At 45.2% G+C, this 24,356-nt stretch overlaps 1 long non-coding RNA gene across 6 annotated transcripts in view; it reads left to right on the top strand.

Annotated features, from left to right (window-relative positions):
- The first annotated feature begins 84 nt into the window (after nt 1–84).
- The window catches only part of LOC106971480 (uncharacterized), a 41,329-nt gene continuing 17,057 nt past the window's right edge, over nt 85–24,356 (top strand). For 4 of the 6 annotated variants that reach the window (XR_008291211.1, XR_008291209.1, XR_008291210.1 and 1 more), the window contains exons 1-3: nt 85–219; nt 2,070–2,363; nt 14,786–23,840. This is a non-coding gene — a long non-coding RNA (uncharacterized LOC106971480). The remainder of the gene's footprint in view (nt 220–2,069; nt 2,364–14,785; nt 23,841–24,356) is intronic. The other 2 variants (XR_008291212.1, XR_008291213.1) reach the window with 2 other exon arrangements.

Below are 24,356 nucleotides of genomic sequence, written 5' to 3'. Positions count from 1 at the left end.
CTCCGCCCTGCTCAGATTGCGGCTCCGCCCACGCCGACCCGCGGCTGACGTCCGGGATCCCGGCCGCAGGCTCTGCCTCCAGGCGCCACCACCTGTCCTTCCTCCGCCGTCGCCTCACCACGCTTGCGCGCCGCCTGCCCAAGGCCTCCGACATTGAGGAGCGGGGCTCAGGGCCACCTGCACGATCTCCGCGAGTCCCCGCAACGATCCTGCCACGAGGTACAGCCCTGAACACCCCTCCCCTCGTTATAAAACGGAAGTTCGGCAGGTTACGTTAGTGCTCCCTGCGGCGGGCTGGTGGGTGCGCGCTGTAGGCCACTTGCGGGTGTCTGCGCTCGCGCTCCTACCGGCTGCCGCTCGCCGCCCCACTTGCCGCCTGGTTGCCAACCTGCCCCCTGCCCTCTACCAACCTGCTGGGCCTGTGATCTGGCTCTTCTCACCAACCTCCAGAGAAGTGGCTTCCCTGTGCCTCACTTGTCTGATGGCCCTGGCTAGTTCCTTCATTCGGGCTTTGAGGAGTCCTATAATCCCAGAGCTATCGGCAGACCACAGTTTTCAGTGTCTGCGTGTGGCAGAAAAAAACAGTCGCCGACACAGGGAAATGCCTCCTGAATGCCCCCACTGAGGCCAGAGACTCAGTAGACCACATCCTGATCTCTTTGTAGCCACGAGCTTTTGTCTTCAGGCAGTTCATACACTGATTCGTGGAACAACATTCATTGAACACCTACTATGTGCCAGGCACTGTCCTGTGCTGCACTGGGGACAGAGCCTGAACAAAACAGACAAGACTCCTGCCTTTTTTTGACCTTACATTTTAACAGCGACGATAAAACATAAACAATAGATGGGTATGTTAGATGAGCCATAGGAGCTGTAGAGAAAAATGAAATAGGAAACCAAGACAGGGAATGTTGAGGGTGAAGGGTTAGACAGAGTAGCGAAGGAAGCCTTCACTGAGAAAAAAGGCTGGGAAGCGAAATACTTAAATATAATATCTGAAACGTAACGACTACTTCTTTGGCCTAGAAACCAGCTATAGCACCTCCATTCAAGGGTTTGCGGGGTTCTGTGTCAGAAACTTAGCCCCCGGGACATCTCACGTTAGCTAGGACCCCAGAAGTCAGCTGGTCCAATCCAGTGCCTCTGATGTTTAATCCTTTGGAAACTGGCCCAGGGGAGTGCTCGAGAACTCTGGATTGAGGTAGTCAGGCCTGCTGGATTCCCAGCTCCAGCCTCACCAGCCCAGAGACCTAGGCCAGTTACCCAATCTCTTTAATTCCAGTATATTTGCCTGGTAAGCGAGATGACCATTTTAGCTGGCAGGGGTGTCAGGAGCATGACGTGAGAGGCTGTTGCCAGAGTGCTCAGCTCCAAGCCAGACACAGGGGATACACTAAATACACGCCAGAGACCTCTCTGTCTAGCTCGGTTGCTGACCCCTGTCGTTGAAGGATTTTTTACTGCAATACCCAGCGTTCGTTGTCTCGCTACTTGGAAGAATGACGAGGTGGGCACCAAATGAGCAGCAGGCACAAGTTTATTCGGGTATAAGATCAGAAAGGAAGAATAGTATGAAAGCTCTCTTTACAGAGAGAGGGCAATTCGAAAGTGAATGCTTGAGGACTGCAGGCGAGGGTCCTTGTTTCATAAGGTTCTGGTCATGTCCCCTTCCCTTCCCCCTTTTTCCTTCTCAGGTCCTACCCTTACTGACTGGGTAGCTCTCGGTACTGGGTTGTCCATTCCTGATTGGCTCGTTTGAGGGGGGGAGGGGGCATCTGTGGCCGTCCATTCCCGATTGGCTCATTCTCATCGTGAGGCCCGTTCCTTGTGGGTCTTACGTTTTAAGGTCTACTTGTTTTCAGTTAGGTCTTTCGTCAAATTCCTGAGGGAACGTGAGGGGGAGTAGGTGGTGTCTGTTACATTCTTAAGGGGAACCTGACGCCGGAGGGGGTTTGCTGTGGTCAGACCCTCCCAGCATTGTTCCAAACTATGTGTTTTTCCCCACCCAGGGACCTCAGGTCTGTCCTTTCCCTCTCTGCCTACTGAATCGTATCTTTTCCTATCAGACTGTCACCACAGTGACGGGAAGCCCACCGTGGACAAGGCAAACCATCCCCCTTAGACATAGGCCCGTTTGCATGGCGATCGAGTACGCACTCCGGAGCCAGACCGTCTGGGTTACCGTCCTGGCCTTGCCCGTCGCCGGTGGCATAAGCCTGTGCAAGTTCCTAACCTCGCTGAGGAGCATTTCACTCATCTGTAAATGGGGGGTAACGATGCTGGCCACCGCATAGGGTTATACAAGCGACGCTGGCGAAGTGCTGCAGAACCGTGCCCAGGCTGCCGTGAGCGCATGCCGTGTAGGTGTTTCCTCCTTTATGTGGATAGTGTCAGCTGCTGTTGTCATCTGAACAGAAGAAAGACATTTCCCTTGCCGTCACAAAGGGGCAGAAGGGACATAGAGATGATAGCCTCAGCCTGTATTTACCTATTGCAATAGTGTCCCCTCTGTCACGTTGGCTGACTGTGACCAGCTCTTTTCTGGGTCAGGATGCATAAACCCGTCACCTGTGTGTTGGCCAGAGGAAGGAAGGTGCAGGACCAGCGGAAGGTGGGCTCCTCTACACACAGGACCTCTCCCTCCCGGTTCCACCCCCCCCCACCCCCCCACCCCCCGTGGCAGAGCTGCTCCCAGTAGGACCCCAGCTTTCTCCTGCTGCCTCATCACAAAACACACTCAGCTTCACACAGTAGCGCAGATTGGAGTAACGTGTGCCATATTGGGACTCTTGTAACAGCTAGAAGTCCTGCGAAGAAACCGCTCACTGTTTCCTCACCTGGCTCCAACCCCAGGAGATCAGCTCTGGTTTGTGTCAGTGGCAGGAAGTGGACAAGTTACAGTCTAGATGGTAACTCACGACCCCCACCCCCACCCCTGAACCCAGGGAACTTCTGCTTGCTTCTTCCGGCCCCCAGGGCAGTTAGTGTGACAGGGAACAAAATATCGGCTGGTTGCCTGGGAAGGGGTTGTGGCAGCACGGTCCCCATGTGAGTCCCCAGCTCTTGTGGCCTCATGGAGGTAATGGCAGTAGGACCAGTAATCTCGAAGCAACAGAAACTGAACAGCCAAACTGCAGAGCTAACATCTATTGAGCACTTGCTAAGTGCCCAGCACTCACTGAGGGCTTCCCAAGTTTAGTCATCCCAGTGCCCCTAGGGAGTGGCTTCAGCTCGTACTCCTATCCTTACAGATGAGAGAACTGAGGCTTTTCAAGGTCAAGGAACCTGTCCGAGGCTTGTGGCCAGCTGGGAAGTGGCAGAGCCAAGATGTACACCCTGATCTATCTGACTGCAAACCCCACATTCCCAGTGGCCTACTGGTTCCCTGCTAAGTGACATTCACCTCCATGGTGAGGCTTTGAGCCTGCCAGCTACAGCTTCAAAAGTCTGCTCTACAGATTGTCCACCTCTCAGCTCTAGAGCTACTTTTGAAGCCTGTGCTCATTCATTATTTTACTCAACAAGTAGTTATGAGCACCTGCCGTGTGCCAAAACCAAACCACATGCTTTAGGTACAGTGGTGAAGAGGACAGACATATCTCTTTTCATGTCAGGTTTGCATTCTCTATGAGAGATAGTCAGGAGACAGAATCACATAAGAAGCAAAGATGCAAAACCATCTCAGGAAGCAAAGAGTCCTAGGAGGGACACAAAACAGGGCAATGAGGTAGGAACTAGTTAAGGGAATATTTCTTATGAAATAACCTTTGGTTCAAGACTGAACAAAACAGGGAAAGGAGTGAATAAAGAGCTCATAGAAGAATAGCCAAAGAGAGAAGCTGGTGCAAAGGTCCTGAGGTAGCAATGGGCTGGTGTAGCAAAACCATCTCAGGAAGCAGAGTCCTAGGAGGGACACAAAACAGGGCAATGAGGTAGGAACTAGTTAAGGGAATATTTCTTATGAAATAACCTTTGGTTCAAGACTGAACAAAACAGGGAAAGGAGTGAATAAAGAGCTCATAGAAGAACAGCCAAAGAGAGAAGCTGGTGCAAAGGTCCTGAGGTAGCAATGGGCTGGTGTATACAGTGAACAGCAAAAAGAAGGCCAGTGCAGCTAGAAGAGTAAGTGAGGAGAAGATACACTAGAGATAAGGTGGGAAAGTGAAAGCAAGAACCAGATTAGGAAAGACCTCCAGGTCATTGAAAAGACACTTGTGTTCTATAAATAGTATGGCAAGTGGCTTCTGGGTAGCCCAGTCAGTTAAGCATCTGACTCTTGATTTCAGCTTAGGTCATGATCTCGTGGTTGTGAGATCGAGCTCCATGTCAGGCTCTGTGCTGGGAGCCTGCTTGAAGATTCCCTTCCTGCCTCTCCCCTGCTCAGGTTCTCCCTCTCTTTCTCTCTCTCTCTCTCTCCCCGTCTCTCTGTCTCTCTCAAAGGAATAAAACAGAGTATAAATAGTATGGTGAAAAGCCACTGGAGGATTTTCAGCTGGAGAGCGATATGACCTGATCTGAATGTGTGGGAATGAACTGTAGAGGGTCAAAGGGAAGACCCAGCAGAAGGGTTTGATCCAGCCCCTACTTGATTGCCTGTAAATATGTGAAGAATGCAGTCATAATCTTCCCAAATCTCTCCTTCTCTACCAAATATTTTCACTTCCTTCACCTGTTTCTCCTGTGGCAAGGTTTTGAAGTTCTCCCCATCCTGCTTTGGACCCACTGACTTCTTGAAACTCCTTCCCAAACCATGTTCTAGTTCTGTGGTTCCTCCTCTTCTCCAAATCTGCTCCACCCCATACCCAGTGGTCCATTCTCCTATGTAAAGCAATTAGCCCTATTTCCTCACCCCTCCTGAGAATATTAGCAACAGGCTGGTTACCGCAGCACCAGGGTGGGCAGAGGGGAGAAGCTGAGCCACGGTGCGGTTGCAGTAAGGAGCCCAGCAGACCCTGCCTAGAGCTCTAAGCTGGGATGACCCTTCAGAGTTGTCCTGGGTTGGGGGCAAGAGGGCCAGCAATTACATCCCCAGGTCAACCCATCATTAGCTATAGGCTGCCCTGGAAAGGGGCATGACACAGGATAGGTGGCTCTCTTCTGCCAGGGTAACAGTGCCAGGGGCTGGAGGACAAGTTTTTTGTCCTCAGTGAAGAACCGGGTGGCATATCCCAGCATCCACTAGAATAAGCAAAGAAGACCAGGACTGGAGGCAGGGGCTGTCCCTGCATCGCTCAGCTTCCGTCTCCTCTGTGTGTTACCACTTTCAGACATCCGTCCCCTTACAGTAGTGCGTATGACCACAGGCATTTCCAGACCCATGTTCTATAGCTGAGCTCTTCCCCCTTGTTCCAGCAAAAATTGGTGTTGAATTCTTACTGGCCCAGATAGGTGACCATTCCTCAGCCGATGATTGTTGTTAGAGCGAGAACCCTGGATCTGCTCTGATTTATAAAAGATGTTACGAATGTTAGTAACTACCTGTTAGACAGATTCAGTGAAATCATGAGTAAAAGCACAGGGCCTGGAAATTAGGAAATCCTCAATCTACATCTGCTGCTGCTGCTGTTAGAATTTAAATAGGCATCAAGGGTTGGTAGCCAGGATGGAACATTCTAGGGCCAGGGGAACATGAAATAGCCTGAGAAAGCTGAAGATGAATCTGAAGGACAGTGAGCAAGCCAGATTGACATGGTGGAGTGTGTCAATGAGAGACCAATGGCCAGCAAGCCTGGAGAGCAGTTTGCCTGAGACTACAGAGGGTTTGAACAAGAGGATAAGGAGTTGGAATGTTGTCCTGTAGACCATTGCCACTGTGGGTGGCAGTGACTTTGCTCTGCAAAGTCACCTGTCCACCCATAACAAATACAGAAACTGAGCGCAAAAAGCCATAGCAATTTGACAGAATAAATTTATGTCTATTGAATCTGATAATAAATATTTGGGATGTATATTTTACATCTTTTTTATCTCATTTTTCTGGAAATTAACTTTTAGGGTATTTTATGAAAACAATGACCCATGATGGACTGGAAATGTTTTTTAAAACTGGTCCTTCATCCCAGATAGTTTGAGAAGCAACACTGAGGCCGGCAGAGGGCCATCAAAGTTTTATGATGAGTAACATGTGCAGGATACTACTTTTCCTAGTCGTAACACATAGGGTAGATTGAAGTGGAGAGACAATGGGGCAAGAAACGACAAGCAGGAGGCTCCCGTGACCGTCTGGGTTAGAGTCTGTACCGGCCAGTGGCAGCAGAGACCTTGGGGAGGAAGGAATCAGGGCGGGGACTCCTTCTCTACCAGGGTCTTGACTGCATGGAGCCTTTATGTGCAAGGAGAATTATAATCTTCGTAGGTACTGACCTACCTAGAGGCCCCCACACTCCAAACACCATGTGGAGTAAACCTGGGACTCCGAGCAGGACCCTTGGACAAGATGACATTGCCACCTGTCTGATCACACAGACCCGCAACCTCAGTGGAGTCTTGACCCTGCTGTATTCCTGGGCCGCACACCCAATCAGGCCACATTTGTTCTGCTTCTGAAACAGCTCTCCCATCCCCTTACTTCTCTCCAGTCTCCTTTCTGTCATCATCCATCTCTGCCCTTAATGCTTTATCTCCCCTGAAGGCACTCAAATCTTGTCACTCCCTCACTCCAGAATCTCTCATGGCCCCCCACTGTCTGGGAAAAACAAACCCAGCTCTTGAGCAGGACGTGTAAGACCACCACTGCATGTCACCAAACCCCACAATTCCTTCCAGTGAACTCCCTCTTCTCCCTCTCCCAGTGTTCCAGCTGCTGCAGAACAGCTTCCTGCCCTTTCCCCCTTCCTCCCACATCTCACTCTGCGGCAATGAATTTGTACCTACTACATTGAACCAACTCCAAGGCCACTCCCCGAACCAAAGGATGCATAGGGAAATTTGACCATTTCGTGGTCTGCCGGGGTGCTCACCTGAGACCTGGCTTCTGTGTGACGGCTTCATCATTTTAGCTAATGAGAAGAAAGGTCACAAAGGAGGCATAAGGAAGCTGCCTTGGCTGGGTTTCTTGCTGATGTCCTAGCTGCCTGTCATCTAGTTTAATCCCTTCTTGAAAAGGAGGGGATCAGGGCAGAGCCTCCTTTTTTACCAGGATTTTGGCTACGTAAGAGTTTCAACATATAAGGAGAATTATGATGAATTGGGTACGTAGGTGCTGATCTACTCAGGAGGTTCCCACAACGTAATGAGGTGTTTAACCCGATTTATAGCAGAAGTTTAGACAGGTTTACTGTGGTGTCTCATGCCATGGAGTAGTAAGTAGCAGAGTGGGGATTCGAACCCAAACACTATACATGTTGCTTCTTTATCATCAGATGAGACCGAGAAAGGAAACACCCAGATTCCAGGACCAGCTCGGCCAGAAACCAGCTCACCTTAGGAATGTCACTTAGTATCTTTTATCAGAGTGGGGATTTGAGCCCAAGCACTAAGCATATTGCTTCTTTATCATCAGATGAGACTGAGAAAGTGAACACCCGGATTCCAGGACCGGCTCATCTAGAAACCAACTCACTTTAGGAATGTCACTTAATTTCTTTGAAAAACAAGGAGGTAGAACTACATGTTTTTGCCAGATTCCTTCCTTCTCTTACATTCTTTGACCCTGTGTAATAATAATAGCTGCTATTTGTTGAGTGTGTTTTACACGCCTAGCATCATGCTAAGTGTGCTTTCAAACCAATTATCAATTTGATCCCACAAGGCCTTGTGACTAAGTGCAGCTGTGATTGCCCTTTGACAAAGGAGGAGATTGTGGTTTGGAGAAGTTAAGTCGCTCTCCCAAGGTCACACAGTTAATAAGCAGGGGAACCAGGTTCTAACTCAGATGGGCTCACTCCAGAGCCCATGCCCAGCCTGTCTGGCTCCCAGACTCTCCAAATCCAGGTCTCGTGTGAGGCTTGGCTCTCTCCAGCCTCAAGGCTGGACCACCCGCTGCCTCCTCACTGAAACCGTCACCCACCTCCACCAGCTCACTAGTCGTTGGTAATTTCCTTCCACCAGACCGGTCTCCAGAGGCCCAGCCCCTGTGCTGGGTCAGCTACCCTCTTGTGGTCCCTCCTGCTGCCTGGATCTCCTCCATTATTTTCTTCCTACTCTGCTCTTGCCCTTCTGCCCTCCACACTGGGCTATAAGCTCCAGGGACGGCAGGAACTGCCTTTGCTTCTCCAGGGCATGGAACAACACACTGTACCGTGAAAGAAAATGTGTTCACTTAAGAGCAGGACTTGCTGAGGAGATAGCAAAACTGAATGCTGCTTCCCCTCAACTGGTTCTCACCAGCTGATGTGACCCTAGACGCTAGGCCCATAATGGCAGTCACTGAAGACTCCTTTGTGACCAAAGAACAATAGGACTTTTTCTAAACCATCCTATCCAGGGTACTATTGTCAATATTTAATTAGCATAGCCACCTTGAAACTGGTTTTTCCTTTCTTTTTTTTTTTTTTAAAGAGAGGATGATTTTTTTTTTATTTTTTTTTTAATGTTTTTATTTATTTTTGAAGGAGAGAGAGACAGAGCATCAGCGGGAGCGGAGCAGAGAGAGAGGGAGACATAGAATTTGAAGGAGGCTGCAGGCTCTAAGCTGTCAGCACAGAGCCCAACTCGGGGCTGGAACTCATGAACTGTGAGATCATGAACTGAGCCGAAGTCAGACGCTTAACTGACTGAGCCACCAGGTGCCCCTGATTCTTTTTTTTTTTTTAAAGCTTATCTATTTATTTTGAGAGAGAGAGAGAGAAAATGAGTAGGGGAAGGGCAAAGAGAGAGGGTGACAAAGAATCCCAAGGAGGCTCTGGCACAGACCTGGGTGCGGGGCTCGATCTCACAAACCGTGGGATCATGACCTGACCCAAAACCGAGAGTTGGACACTTAACTGACTGAGCCACCCAGTTGCCCCTGTTTTTCCTAATTCTTTTTTTAATTTTTTTTAAACGTTTTTTATTTATTTTTGAGACACAGAGAGACAGAGCGTGAACAGGGGAGGGGCAGAGAGAGAGGGAGACACAGAATCGGAAACCGGCTCCAGGCTCTGAGCCATCAGCCCAGAGCCTGACGCGGGGCTCAAACTCACGGACCGTGAGATCGTGACCTGAGCTGAAGTCGGACGCTTAACCGCCTGAGCCACCCAGGCGCCCCTGTTTTTCCTAATTCTTAAAACACAAACCCCAAGTTTCCTCCTCCCAGAAACCATGTCAGTGAATTTCTTCACTGGTGTGTTCCCTTGCCTGGCAAGTAAAAAACTCAGCATTATTATGACTTATGGTTATGATTAATCATTCTATTTATGAATGGCTCTGATAACTCTGCTTTAGTCTTTGGCAGCATGTAGTAGGTTCAGCAAAGTTTTGTTGAGCATCATAAACACAAACAACCACTGCCTTGGGTGAGGGGTAATATCTCCATGGATGCCTGAAGAACCGGGGGGCATCCTGGCGAGAATCTCTTCTCCCCAAGACAACTGGGGAAACATTCACAGAGCGAGTGAACTCAGGTTTGCTCGTCATCTTTTATTTTTTCCTAATCCAGTTCTTTGTTCCAGCCTTCCTTTTCCAGCGTAGATCCCAAAAGGCATCAATTCAGCATCCTTCTTGGCAATATTCTCAATGCCTTACCTTCCTGTCTTCCATCACCTCCCCCTAGATACGCTCAACCATCTGCTCTCCCCACTGGGCACCGCTGGAGGTCACACCAACTGGATACCTGGAGTTCACCATAAATTCATAAGGCGACACTTTTCTCTCAACACTGTTGGACATGTCTCCACCCAGTTCACTCACCTATTCTAAAACTTCCAGCCACTCACCTCGTCCTTCACTGATTTACTAAAAGCCTCAGCTAGAAATCTAACTATATCTGCCCCAACCAATTCTTTAACTTCTCCTGCCTCAGCTAGAAATCTAACTACATCTTCTGCAACCAGTTCTCCTTCCCTCTTTGTAAAGCCACTTCTACATCTGAGTTTTGGAGCCCATCCACTGACCTTCTCAGTAAACTCTGCCCCACCTCCCCTTTCTCCTTCTTGCATATTCACCTACCTCCTCTCAGATGGATCCATCTCATTATCAGTTAAATATGTTCAAATCCTTCACATCTTAAAAGGAAACCAAAATCCTTCTCTGTCTCTCTCTCTCTCTCTCTCTCTCTCTCTCTCTCTCTCTCTTTTTCTTTAGTAATCTCTACATCCAGCATGGAGCTCAAACTCACAACCCAAGATCAAGAGTCATATGTTCTATGGATTGAACCAGCCAGGCACCCTTCACAATCCTTCTTTTAACCCCCTTACTCCTCTCCAGCTACAGTTGCACGGTCAAATCTCTTGAGAAAATGGAAAAAAGGTTACTTTCACTTCTATTCGCCCATTGAAAGAACTCTTGCCAGGGTCATGTCACTGATGACTTCCATGTTACTAAACTTAACACATAATTTTCAGTTCTCCTCTTGACTTCTTAGGAACACATACCCGACATACACCCTTTTTCTTGCAACTCTCGGAGTTTGTCACACCCTCCCCTGCTTTTCCTGTTACCTCTCGAGTTCTTCATGGACCCTCTCAGTGGGTGGTCTCCCAAGGCTAGCTCATGATCTTAATTACCATCTGTTTTCTTATGGCTTCTAAATCCAGTCTCCATCTTACATCTCCCCTTAGAGCTCCAGATCCATATATCCAATTTCTCCCCTGTTTTGCTAAGCCTATATCTTAGAGCTGTGTTAAGATCACAACAAAATTGACAGGAAGGTATAGAAATTTCCCATATACCCTATTCCACACGTGCATAGCCTATCCCATTATCAGCATCACTCACCAGAACAGTACATTTGTTACCAAGGATGTACCTACATATACACATCATAATCATTCAAAGTCCTTAGTTTACCTTAGGGTTCATTTTTGGTATTGTACATCTCATGGTTTGGACAAATGAATAATGACATATATCCATCATTGCAGTATCACATAGAGAATTATCACTGCCCTAAAAATCCTCTGTGTTCTGCCTATTCATCCCTCCCCCCAACAATTGATCCCTGATAGCAACCAATCTCTTTTACTGTCTCCACAGTTTTGCCTTTTCCAGAATGCCATATAATTAGAGTAATATGTATGTAGCCATATCAGATTGGCTTCTTTACTTAGTAATATTCATCTAAGCTTCCTCCATTTCTTTTCATGGCTTGATAGCTCTTTTCTTTTTAGTGCCAAATAATATTGCATTGTCAGGAAGTAGCACAGTTTATTTATCCATTCACCTACTAAAGGACATGTTGATTGCTTCCAAGTTTTGGCAATTATGAATAAAGTTGCCATAAATGTCCTTGTGCAGATTTTTGGGTGGACCTAAGTTTTCAACTCCTTTGAATAAATACCAAGGAGTGTAAATGCTAAATTACAGGGTAAGAGTATGTATAGTTTTGTGAGAAATCACCAAACTGCCCTCCAAAGTGGCTGTGCCATTTTGCATTCCCACTAGCTACACATGAGAGTTCCTATGGTTTCACATCTTGTCAGCATTTGGTGTCATCAGCTCCAACTGCTTCTTGACTTCCCTACCTAGATGCCTACCTTGATCAAACCCAAGACTGTACTCATGGTCTTCCCACCCCCTCCACACCAAACCAGATCTTCAGCCCAATATTTTATCTCTTGGATGATGACATGACCAACAAACAGAAACCTAAGTTTCTTCTTTGATACCCTCCTCCCTCATTCTCTATATTCAGTCCACCCTCAATTTTCTTATTCATTTTATCTTCATCATGCCTTTAGGATTGGTCCAGTTCTCTTCAGCTTCTCTGGTGCCAGTCCAGCCCAAGCTACCATCTTTCATCCAGGCTATGGCAAAAACCCCTCACTGGTCTTCTTCTATCTACCCTATTCCCTGTGTGGCATCCAAAGTGATGTTTCCAAAACCTTGAAATGATCATGAAACTGCCTTGTACCTAGTGGGAGCTTAGTAAATCTTGGTAGGACTGAACTGAATTGAATTGATGCTCCATACTATTAATCAGAGTGCCATACCAACTCCACTCTGAAATATGTCTTGGGCTGTCATTTACTGAGCAGAGAACTATGTGCTCATTATTATGCTGAGTGATTTTCGTGTGTTACCGGATTTAATCCTGAAGACATTATGAGATGGATATTATTTTATTTAATTTTTATAAATGAAGGGGCTGCATCAGTTCAGATCTCTATGGAGAAAGATGGCACACTCAACTCAGGGTGATTTCAGAAGAATTACATAAAGGGACTCTTGACAAGGCTTTGTGCAGAGGAAAAGTAAGACACAAGAGAGGATGCAATACTCTAGGGCAAGTAAGGACTGGAAGGACTTCATTACTATTCCTAGGCCTGAAGGTTACCAGGACCTCCTTACCACAAAGAGGGCAGGGTGGAGGAGGCTGCCAGTCAGGAGCTGAGACCAGGGGTGGAGGGATGACAGTGACCCTGAAGGAACATGAATAAAATGCCCCAACATTACTTTCCTCCCTCTCTCTGTGACACTACATTGGCTGAACCCAACTGGAAGCCAGAGAGCAAGGGAATCCTTGATGCTGTATTATAGTTCAGCTTCCCAAGGCCTATAGCATCTGGGGAAGGATGGAGAATAGAGCTGGAGATGCAAAACTAGAAACATGCAGCATGAGTCCCAAGAGCACAGCCCTCAGAGACAGAGCTCTCTTCCCCCTAAGGTCTAGGCTACCCACCTCCAGAGCCCTCAGAAAACATAGACTCGTTGTGCACGTAACCACCTTCTTGGAATGGAGATCAGAGAAGTTGAGTTCTTCTGCCAGCCAAGTAATGATGAGTTGATATTCTGAGACTGAGTCATTAACTGGGACAGCATGGGCGGTGGTCTAGGAGATATAAGAAGTACAGAGAGGACATATCAGGGTGGTCACCAACCCAGCAATTTCCCAGTATCCATGTCTAGGAGGATCCAGAGGAAGGGAGGAAAGAAGAATCTATCCTGACCTTATTCATCCACAGTGTGGAGGGAATATGAAATCCAGCCACTTTTATGACTCATGCTATGGATCCAATCCTATACTTTATTTTTTAATTTTTTTTTTTCAACGTTTATTTAGTTTTGGGACAGAGAGAGACAGAGCATGAGCAGGGGAAGGGCAGAGAGAGAGGGAGACACAGAATCGGAAACAGGCTCCAGGCTCTGAGCCATCAGCCCAGAGCCTGATGCGGGGCTCGAACTCACGGACCGCGAGATCGTGACCTGGCTGAAGTCGGACGCTTAACCGACTGCGCCACCCAGGCGCCCCTAATCCTATACTTTAAAACAGGTCATTTGAGAACTCACCTAATGTCCATTTTGCCCTGATTTAAATCTGGCCACTGTGGTTCTTATGACACATCCCATATCCTTAGACTTCCCCAGTGGCTCACTCTCCAAAATGAGGATCAGAGAACATGGGGACATCCCACACTTGCATAATTCTAATGACCATCTGCAAAGGAAGTTCAGTGAGCTGTTACTATCTATTATGAGCATTCTTTCCAACATCTTCCTCTTTCTATTTTCAACAGAAACTTTTTTTTCAGAACATTATTTATTTATTTTGAGAGAGAGAGAGAGCATGGGAGAGGGACAAAGAGAGAAGTGAGAGAAAGAATCCCAAGCAGGCCCCACACTGTCAGCACAGAGCCCAATGCGGGGCTTGAACCCATGAACCGTGGGTCATGAAACCAGGAGTCAGATGCTTAACTGCCTGAGCCACCCAGGCTCCCCTCCACAGAAGCTTTTAAGACTAGTAGACATCAACCAGCTGAAGGAGAAATACAAAAGTTATTAACCAAGAGGCACCAATTCTGGCAAACTTGGCTCAGTGCTGACAATTGCTCCTTCTACTTCCTTAATAATTGAATACAACTCCTGCTGGCCACACATTTTGTTGTTGTTGTTATGGTGCCACGGGCTGCTGGAAAGTTTTACTTCCTTGTCCAGTTTGCATAAATTTGTCATCAATAAATTTTTGTTCTCAACATAGCCCCTCCTCCCACCATAGCAAATTATTGGATGCATTTTTTTACATGGCTATGTTGAAGAAACGTATTTTCAGACAATATGAAAATGTCAAAATTCATCATAGCTTTTATGCTACTCAATAGACAACTTGAACTTGTTGAAGCTTGACCAAATGTTGACATCCAGACCAAAATATGAGGACAATAGCACTAAAGAGGACTGTAGTGGGTTGAATGGTGGCTCCTTCCAAAAGATATGTCCACCCAGAACCTCTGAATGCGGCCTTATTTGGAAAAAGGTTCTCTGTAGATGTATTTAAGGATGTTGAGATGAGTTCACCCAGGATTACCCAGGTGGGCCCTAATGCAAGGACAAGTGCCCCTTCAGGAGAAAGGCGGAAAGAGATTTGAGACATACAGAGAAGAAGGTGATATGAAGAGAGAGGCAAAACCTGGAATGATGTGGCCACCAAACTGAGGAGCATGCAGAGCTGACTCCTTCCAGGAAAGGTTCTCCCCTGGAGCCATTAAAGGAACCGCAGCCCTGCTGACACCTTGATTTTCAGATTTAGTCTCCACAAATGTGAGGAAATACATTTCTGTCGGTACCTAGGCCATGGTACCTTGTGATGGCAGCTACAGAAACTAACACAGGGACTCTTCAAATCCCCTGATTGAATTCCTTTGTTACAGATGAGGAAAATAACAGCATTCACAAGTATGAAATGTTTCACATAACTGATCATGTTCAGTCTCTCTAGCAGCTCCGCGAGGTGGCCATTCCTGCTCAAGAGGGAACTTAAGCCCAAAGAAATTCAATGATTCATGCAAGAAGAAGTTAACTGGGCAACAGTCACAGCAGGTGGGTTCTTCCTGCAAAGCTGATACTTTTCCCACAGAACTTCCATGCCTGGGTTTCAGAGATGTGCAGCAACATGTCCATATAACACAGGGGATGAGAAATTGTCTAGAACACAGATCTTTTTTTTTTTTTTTTTTCTCCCCACGGCTGCTGTAGGGGGTCTACCCAGGTATGACAGTTGCATCTTAAGGTCAAAACTGTTGAACAGTAAGTTAATTTGATTAAATGGGATGACTTCAAAGCTCATTGCTTAGATCCTGGGGCTAAATAAAAATTGATGCCTCCAAACGCAGGGGTAGTAAGCCACCAGTTATTTGAATGGGTGGTACAGGCTGTTCATTTGTTCATGAAATATGCTTTAAGATTCTCCAAACACTCATAAAATCAACATAATCAACAGCTCCCCAAGGCCAAGCTGGTTTGGGCGACCCTCCCTTCTGGTTTGTCTTATAAAATGCTTTATTTACGTGCTACAAGGGCCCCACTTCAAAGTCTCAGTGGTTCCAATGGTAATGAGTGAATAATCCAGTTGAGCAAGTAATCAAAGAACAATAACAATTGTTCTAACCATAAAGCCCCCAGTTTGCAATTACTTAGCAGTTTAAATTCACTTCATTTAGAAAATTTTGCCTCTGAGGCAGGCTGAGACTCTCATTCAGAGGCCAATTAGATTAAATTAGGAGTGACACGTTAGCTGGGGAGACTTAATTCATTTTGGGTTATTTGTAGCTTTAATTATAATCCAGACACAGCCAGAGCCACATTTTGGAACATTTTCTTGCCTCTGTGGGTGCTGGAAGTGATTGGATCCCTGGGAGAGATGTTCCAGGTGGCATGTGGCCAGCCAAGTGACCGAAGGCTGCTTTGTCATCAGACTCTGCTCTAGACCTATTCTCCCAGCTGCTATTGAAGACTCACAGGAAGTGAGCTTGTCTACAAGATCTTCCTTTTTAAAAAGTAGCTTTATTAAAATATAATTAACAAAACAAACACATTTAAAATACACAATTTGATAAGTTTGACACATGTATATACCTGTTTAATTATTCTCACAATCAAACTAAATAAACATATCCGTTGCTCTCCTAAATTGCCCCATATCCCTTTGTAATCTCTCCCACCTTGACCCCACACACTCAGGCAAACACTGGTCTGTTTTTTGTCACGATAATTTGTATTTTCCAGGATTTCACATAAACAGAATCATACGATAGGTACTCTTGTTCTTTCACACAGCATGATTACTTTGACATTTGCCTAAGTTGTTTCTAGTATCAATAATTGATCCTTTTTTATTGTTCCATAGCATTCCATTGAATTGATATACCACAGACTGTCTCTCTATTCAGATGTTGAGAAATGTGGGCTGTTTCCAGGTTGGGGTTGTTACAGACAAAGATGCTACACAATTTATGTGCATATGTTTTCATTTCTCTCAGCAAAATACATAGGAATAGAATGGCTGTATCATATGATAGCTATATGGTTTCTTTTTCAGAAGCCACCAAACTGTTTTCCAAGCCATTGTACCATTTTACATTGCCATCAACATTGTATGGAAAGTTCCAGTTGATCTGCATTCTCACCAGCACTTGCTATAGTTAATCATTTCAATTTTGCTTCTTCTTTTTTTTTTTCTTTTGAGAGAGAAGGGGGGAGGGGCAAGAAGAGGGAGAGAGAGAGAGAGAGAGAGAGAGAGAGAGAGAGAGAGAGAGAAGCTTAAGCAGGCTTCACGCTCAGCACAGAGCCCGACGCAGGGCTTGATCCCACAATCCTGGGGTCACAACCTGAGGCAAAATCAAGAGTCAGATGTTCAACTGGCTGAGCCATCAGGGCGCCCCTCAATTGTAGTCATTTTAATAGTGGTATCTCATTGTAATTTTAACTTGCATTTCAATTATGATAATGATATTGAATATCTATCTTTTCATATGCTTATTTGTCAACATGTGTCTTCCTCTCCCAAGTGTCTGCTCAAATCTCTTGCTCATTTTTAAAATTTAGCTGTGTTCTTACTGAATTTTGAAAGTTCTTTACATATTATGCATACAAGTGTTTTTATCAAATATACGATTTGCAAATATTTTCTCCCAGACTGTGGTTTGTCTTTCCATTCTCTTAACAGTATCTTTTGAAGGGTTGAAGTTTTTAATTTTGGTGAAGTTCTGTTGACCAAGTTTGGTTTTTTTGTTTGTTTGTTTTGTTTTTTATGGATTGTGTTTTGGTGTCCTATCTAAGAAAATCTTTGCCTAGCCTAAGCTTGCAAAATTGTCTCCTATGTTTTCTTCTACATGTTTTACAATTTCAGGTGTGCCTTTAGGCCTACTACATTTTGAGTTAATTTTTCTTTTTGGTGCAAGGTACAGATCCAAGTTGAAATTTTGGCATGTGGAAATCCAGTGGTTTGGTACCTTCCCTTCTCCACTGAACTGCCTTTGCAACTTTGTGAGAAAAAAGTTATCCGTATATATGTGCATCTCATTTCTGGAACATTCTATATTCTGTTCCATTGATCTGTTTGTCTGTCTTGTAGCAATACCATATGTTTTGAATATTGTATCATTAAAATAAGTCTCGAAGTCAGGTAGTGTTAGTCTTCCAACTTTGTTCTTCTCTTTAAAAGCTGTTTGGGCTGTTCTAGGTCCTTGCAATTCCATATGAATTTTAGTTTATCAATTTCTACAAAATCCCACAAGAATTTTTTTTTTTTTTTTTTTTTTTTTGAGAGACAGAGAGAGAGAGATAGCATGAACAGGGAAGGGGCAGAGAGAGAGAAGCAGGCTCCAGGCTCTGAGCTGTCAGCACAGAGCCTGATGTGGGGCTTGAACCCATGAACCATGAGGTCATGACCTGAGCTGAAGTTGGATGCTTAACCAACTGAGCCACCCAGGCACCCCACAAGATCCCCCAAGAATTTTGATTGACATGTTGACCCACAATTACAGCAGCATGTGTCTTGATTTATCTAGCTATTCTTTCATTTCTGTCGGCAGTGTTTTGTAGTTTTCAGGTTACCTGATTTGTTCATCTTGTCATATTTAGTCCTATTTTATAATTTGATGTTATAATAAATAGCATGTTTTTTTTGTTTTAATTCAACCTCTGATAGTTCATTGCTAGTATATGTAGAGGGAAAAACTGATATAATGTTGTGTCTGACCACCTGTTGTTTTGTCCAGCCTTTTCCAGGTATTTCCAGGTATATTCCCCGTTATTCCCTGTTATTCCCTGTTGGCTCAGAAGTCCTCTTTGAAAGTTCCTAATTAGAATTTGGATTCCTTTCTTCTTTTACATGGCTGTATCCCTTTCCATTCCTAGCACCTGACTGCCTTTTTATTATATCATAATTATTATCATTACCATTATGATTATTAAGCTTCAAACTGCATTGTAATTTCTCATTTGCTATAATTACACCCCAGAACCAGAACAGATGTCAGGCAGTTGAGAAGGAACTTTTGCACCAGGGTAAAGGCTTGATTCTCCATTGTTTTAAATCTCCTGTTACTGAAAATTCCCATAGGGTAGTTTTCCTCAAATTCTGGTGTGCATCACCAATCATCAAAGGAGCATATTTTTAAAATATAGATTCCCAGCAGAACTTCTGCCCCATCCAAGGAAGCTGAATCCAGGAAATCTGTATTTTTAAGCCACTACACAGGAGAATCTGTTATATACCAAAGTGTAGGTACCTCTGTTACAGCCAAGTCTTGTGAACCACCCGGTTCAGCCACTTGGAAAACCACTAAGCTGTAAAACTTGTCTCCTCGGTGTTCCTATTCTTCATTTTTTCTCTACTCAGGCTCTTTGGTTTCTCAGTTCTCTCTCTAGCAAAGCAGACTTCGGCAAATTATTTTCAAGCGTTGTTCTATGGATATCATATTGGCATGCTTTCTCACCCTTGCTTCCGAGAGAAGTTACACAGTCAACAGCCCCTCCTGCCTAGGAGGCCCTGTGACCTGGCCTCAGCCCAGTCCCCCACCAGCCACAGCTTACTGGTTCAGGGTAAAGTAAACTGGAAGAGTGGCTGGCGCTAGTCTCCTGCAAGGGCAGTGTCTAAGCTGGGCCGGAGCAATTCCTGCATTCCCTGCCCAAATGTCCAGAATGGGTAAATCCATAGAGACAGAAATCAGATGGTGGTTGCTGGGGGCTGTGGGGAGAGGGGTGGGGTGTGGCTGCTTAGGGTTATGGGGTCTCTTTGGGGGCAATGACAATGTTTTGGAACTAGATGGAGGTGATGGTCACACAACATTATGATTGTACTAAACGCCACTGAATCGTTTACTTTTGAATAGTGAATTTCCACCAAAGAACAAAAGTCTGAGCAGTGGGTGCTGGCGTGGTGATGTGAGCACCCCAAAGCTTCCAGAGGTCATGTTCCTCAGGAGATCCTAGAGGATTCACCTTCTGTGTCAGGGATGGTGAGGGACACCAGGATCACTGAGAAGTTCTATGTGATCACCTCTGCAGGCAGGGCCGAGGGTAGGAGAGAAGGTCATGGAACTTGGCTCTCTTAGAGCAGTGGGGCTTGCACCTTAGACTGGAAGCAGGAGGTCAAATGGCAGGGCCCCAGGTAGATGGGAAAGGGAAATTCTGTCTCTGTGCCTTCTTTTCCTTGGCCCAGATTTTGAAGAGTTAGGCTAGTTAACAACATCCCTGAATGATAAGGAAAATGGTTCCAGCCATGTGGGGGCAGGCCAGCAGCCAGGTCCAGAGGCTTCCCTGTGAGGCAGTAGGTCCCAAATGTGGCTGTGTATCAGAATCTACTGGAAGCTTCAAAATATTATACCTACCCCAGGGCTTCACTCCCAGAAAAGTTTCATTTCAGAAGGTGGAGGAGAGGAAGGGCAGGTGGGAATCATATTTTCAAACATCAATCCAGGGGAATTTAAGGCATATTCCCTAGAAGAGAGCAACTGCTAGGAACCCTCGGGTGCCACTGAAGATGAGTAAAACACAGACCAGCATGAACAGAGTCCTGGGTGGTGGAGAGCAATGCAGAGCCACAGTAAAGGGTTTAGATTTTATCCCATTTGCAAAAGAAGACATTGGAGCATTACAACTGGGAAATGATAGGATCTGACTCACACTTCAAAAATTATTATCTCAGAGCAATTAAAATACCATGATACTAAAGGGTTGATCTTATCCACTTGTAGAAGAAAGGCAAATTGTAAGCTTTTAGGGTGATGCAGGGTAACTTCCCTTCATATCTCCACTGTCTGCCGAGTTTTATCTAAAGCAAGTGTGAGTTGGTAATTCTAACATTTTACCAAGGAATTCGAAAAATATTGGCTTGGCAAAGACCTCAAGAGAACATGTGGTCCAACCTGCAGACTTCCAGGTAGGTCCAGGCATAAATCATCTCAGAGAGATAAATACCCAAATCACATGCCAATGCTGATCCTGAGAACCAGCTTCCCATCTTCTCTGGTCTGACTAGGACACTCATCACCACTGATTAGAGGTTTGAAAATGTTCTCCTTGTTCTAAAGAAATTAAACAACAAGAAAAACAGGAAACTAAAAAAAATGTGGGATACCTTTAGATGCTCAGAATCTGGTTTCTTCATATCCCCCTCAGACCACTGCAATCTACCATTTGACTTTTTCCATTGAATGCATTGATTCAATTCACATCCAGTCCTCAAATGTTGGTGGAGCACCCAGTAACTGCATGGTCCTCGGAGGACACAGGGTGGTCACTGACACCTAAGGTCCTAAAAAAGGCAAATTCGACCTCTTCAAAATCACATGAAAAGTGATATTTATAAGCATGGACACATGATCTCTGTATGTTAGTATGTGAAAATAGTAATGCAAATGTAAACAATATTGTAAATTTTAAAAAAGAGGGAAAGACTGGAATAATTTTCTTTTTAATATTTATTTGTTTTTGAGAGAGAGAGAGCACGAGCTGGGGAGGGGCAGAGAGAGGGGGACAGAGGATCCCAAGTGGGCTCCATCACTGACAGCAGCGAGCCTGATGCAGGGCTCGAACTCTCAAGCCATGAGATCATGACCTGAGCCGAAGACGGCCGCTCAACCGACTGAGCCACCCAGGTGCCCCTAGAATAATTTTCAAGTTACAAGCTTAAAAGGAAAACAATAATAAAATGTATGACTGTATGCGCAGCATTCTTCAGCTTGTGTTTTAAAAGCTGTATATAAGTGATTGGAAAATCATATCACAAGACTTCTTGTTTAAATCACTTGCTATTATAAGAAAAGGCAACATAATAAAGAGCAAAACAAAACAAAAAAATAAAATAAGGCTGCTTGTGGTACGGCAGGAGGCAAAAAGAAACACTGGAAAAAATATGCCAAGATCCATATCATCCTGATGTTCTCCGTTGTTTTCAGATACCCTCCCAGCAGTTTTGCTGTCTCAGGCACATATCGACACACGCCGGTAATGGGAGCATATTAGAGCAGCAGTACTCTGAGGAATCCGTCCGGCTTTTAAATGTGGTTCCATTATGGCATTACACGGCGCCTCCGAGTCCCATGGCCACGTACAGAGGATAGGAGACGTGACCCAAGGAACTCGGGCAAAATGACAAAGGAGACCAGTCAGGCTCTGTGGCAGCAGATAACATTTTCTTCTTCCAACAAACCACAGAGCCTTTTAAAAAACAAATAGAATAATGATGTGGGCGAGAAGTACCCCTCCCTGGGATCAGCAGATGGAGAGGAAGAAAGTAGAAAGCAGGTGAATTGCCAAAAAAAAGGCAGGAAAGTGAAAAACATTAAAATTTCAGAGTTAATTATATACCACTGCTCAAGAAATGAGAGATAAGAAGCCAGAAAAATACTAATTTAGTGAAGGTTGAACAAACAATTCTTCTCCCAGAGGCAAAGAAAGGAAGGCGCAAGTATTTCTAAACTCTGGCGATTATACAGATGGCAGAAAGAATAAAGACGAAATTTCATTGACGACGCAAGCCCACATAATAAGGGAGAGTATTAGGAAGACAACAGCAGTCTGAAGTGTTTACAGTGTTGAGTGCAGCAACAGCTCAGCAAGCACGTAGAACGCATTATCTGAGTTGTGAAAAATTACCCTCAGAAATCATGGAAATTAATCCAGAAGTTAAACATTTATTAAAAACAAGATTAGAGATTACAGGAGAAAGGTCGAGTCTGAAGGGTCAACGAGAGCTGCATTAGCTGGTTTCTGCACCGCCCGCCAAGTGGGTTGTGTTTGATTGGGAGCGCAAGGTCCAGATGGAAGTGGAGCTTCTGGGGGCCCCATCCTCTCGGGGGGCCACCAGTCTGCGCACGGGGAAATCACCATTGGTGTCAGCCGTTCTTGCAAAAAGCGGATGATGCAACGAGGACCCCTGACCCCTGATCCCTCCGTGACGTTCGTAACCTGGGAAGGGAAGTCAGCCTCTGGGTGTGATTAACTGCGTGGCTTGAGTACTGGACAACATTCAAAATTGAACCCAGCCCCTTCCAGCACTCGGCTGCCAAGGTATTGACTCCAATGCCCAGGTGAATGAAGCACTTTGCTGTGGGTGGCAGAGTTTTGCCTCCCATCCTTTTTTGTCAAAAGCGTCAAGCAAACAGGAAAGATCATTTGAATAGACAAGGGAGCGTCTGTCTGATGTGTTTCTTAGCACAGCACTGGAAACGAGGGATGTTGCAGGAATGTGCACAGAGCCATTCTGTGGGTGCAGGTGAAGAAGAGGTTTTCTTGATGACTAATGAGTTTGTACCATACACCCCTCTGCGTGTGAGTTCTTTCCACGCCAAGAGTGAGATTCACCTAGTGTCAGGTCCTCTTGAAACTCTGCAAAAATGTGAATGGCCCAGAATCCTCAGGTAGTCAAGAGAGAAACAAAAAGGAAAATTTCCTGTCCTTCTACTTTGGTCTAATTTATTTTCTTGTGGGTATGCATTACCGGCTCCTTCCCCCTAGAACTCCATGAATTTGGACATATATAAAAATTTTACATGACCCAAATTTTCATCAGGAAAAGAAATAAGATTCAAAAGAAAAAAAAAATCCATCCTCTTAACACCCTTTAGTTACATTAGAATTTGCAGCCCACAGCCTGAACTTCTCAAAACTCCGTGAAACCCTATTCTCTCCAACAGGTGCTATTTTGGGAGACAAAGTTGGAATGGTTATGAACTTGGGAGTCAAAAAGGTCTAGGTTTTCAAATGCTAGATTTGTCAGTTACCAGTTGTGTGACCATGAAGGTGTTCAATCTCAGTGTCATCAGTTGTAAAATGGGAACAATAACATCTACCCTATGGAAACATCCAATGCATGAGATAAAAGGCGTTTTAGCACAGTGACTGGAGCATAGGAAGATGTCAGTAAATAGCAGTCATTGTTGCTCTTACTATTATCATTATTATTAAAATAAGCTAGAATTTTGGAATAAATTTTTTCTCTAAATGATTAACTTCAAACCATTACATGGACTTTAATACAAACCACTTTCTGGGCCAAATGTGCCATATGAATAAATGCATGCTATACTGTGACAAAGCAAGAAAGTACTCAGCATTAGAAATATCTCATGGTGCACCTGGGTGGCTCAGTCAGTTGACCGTCCCACCGGCTCAGGTCATGATCTTGCAGTATGTGAGTTCGAGCCCCATGTCAGGCTCTGTGCTGACAGCTCAGACCCTGGAGCCTGCTTCGGATTCGGTGTCTCCCTCTCCCTCTGCCTTGCCTCTGCCTGTGCTCTCTTTCTCTCAGAAATAAATAAACATTTAAAAAAAAATAGAAATATCTCATACAAATATTAAGAAGAAAAAAATTAAATGTTCTATCCTCCAGTAACTCTTCTTGAGTCAGGTGTGTTTGTTCTTTCGCCAGGCACCCTAATTTCAAACTGAATGAAACATCTGGTATTTCTCCTGATGCCTAAAGTTTTGAGATGTGACAATGTTTGTATTCCAGTATCCTACAGTTCCAGGAAGTTCAGGTGATGACATAATATACATTCTAAAATAAGAATACATTGTGAAAAATGTTTGTGTTTCAAATAATGTGCATTCATATTCAGAGAGAAAAGGAGAAAAATGGGTCTTCACAGAGCTCCTCCTGACCATGATTAATTGTGAATATATGGCTCACACTTAGGAGAGTGAAATGTATCAGCAGCAGAAAATAGAAGTGCCCTGGGCACTTGAAGCACAAAAGGATTTAATGTCATGTGAGTTATGTGCTTACCAAATTATCAGAAAGGTAGGAGGAATCGCCTTCCAGGAGCTGTTTGTTGCCTCACCATCGTCAGAAAGGTTGGGAATCGAGAAGCTGCCTTCTGGGGTATCTTTGATGCAGGTCAGGGATCAGAAAACCTCGTGGTCTCAACTGTTTCCCCAGAACCACACCTCTTGTCCTCCGTCTGCACTGGCAAGGGCAAGTGTCCTTCGCCTCTTGACTCCCACGTGGCTGTGCTGTAGCATCTCACCGCCATCCCCAGGTTTGCCAACAGAAA

Source organism: Acinonyx jubatus, chromosome D4, assembly GCF_027475565.1.
Source record: "Acinonyx jubatus isolate Ajub_Pintada_27869175 chromosome D4, VMU_Ajub_asm_v1.0, whole genome shotgun sequence".
Classification (NCBI taxonomy): Eukaryota; Metazoa; Chordata; class Mammalia; order Carnivora; family Felidae; genus Acinonyx; species Acinonyx jubatus.
This window is presented reverse-complemented; position numbering and strand designations above follow the sequence as displayed.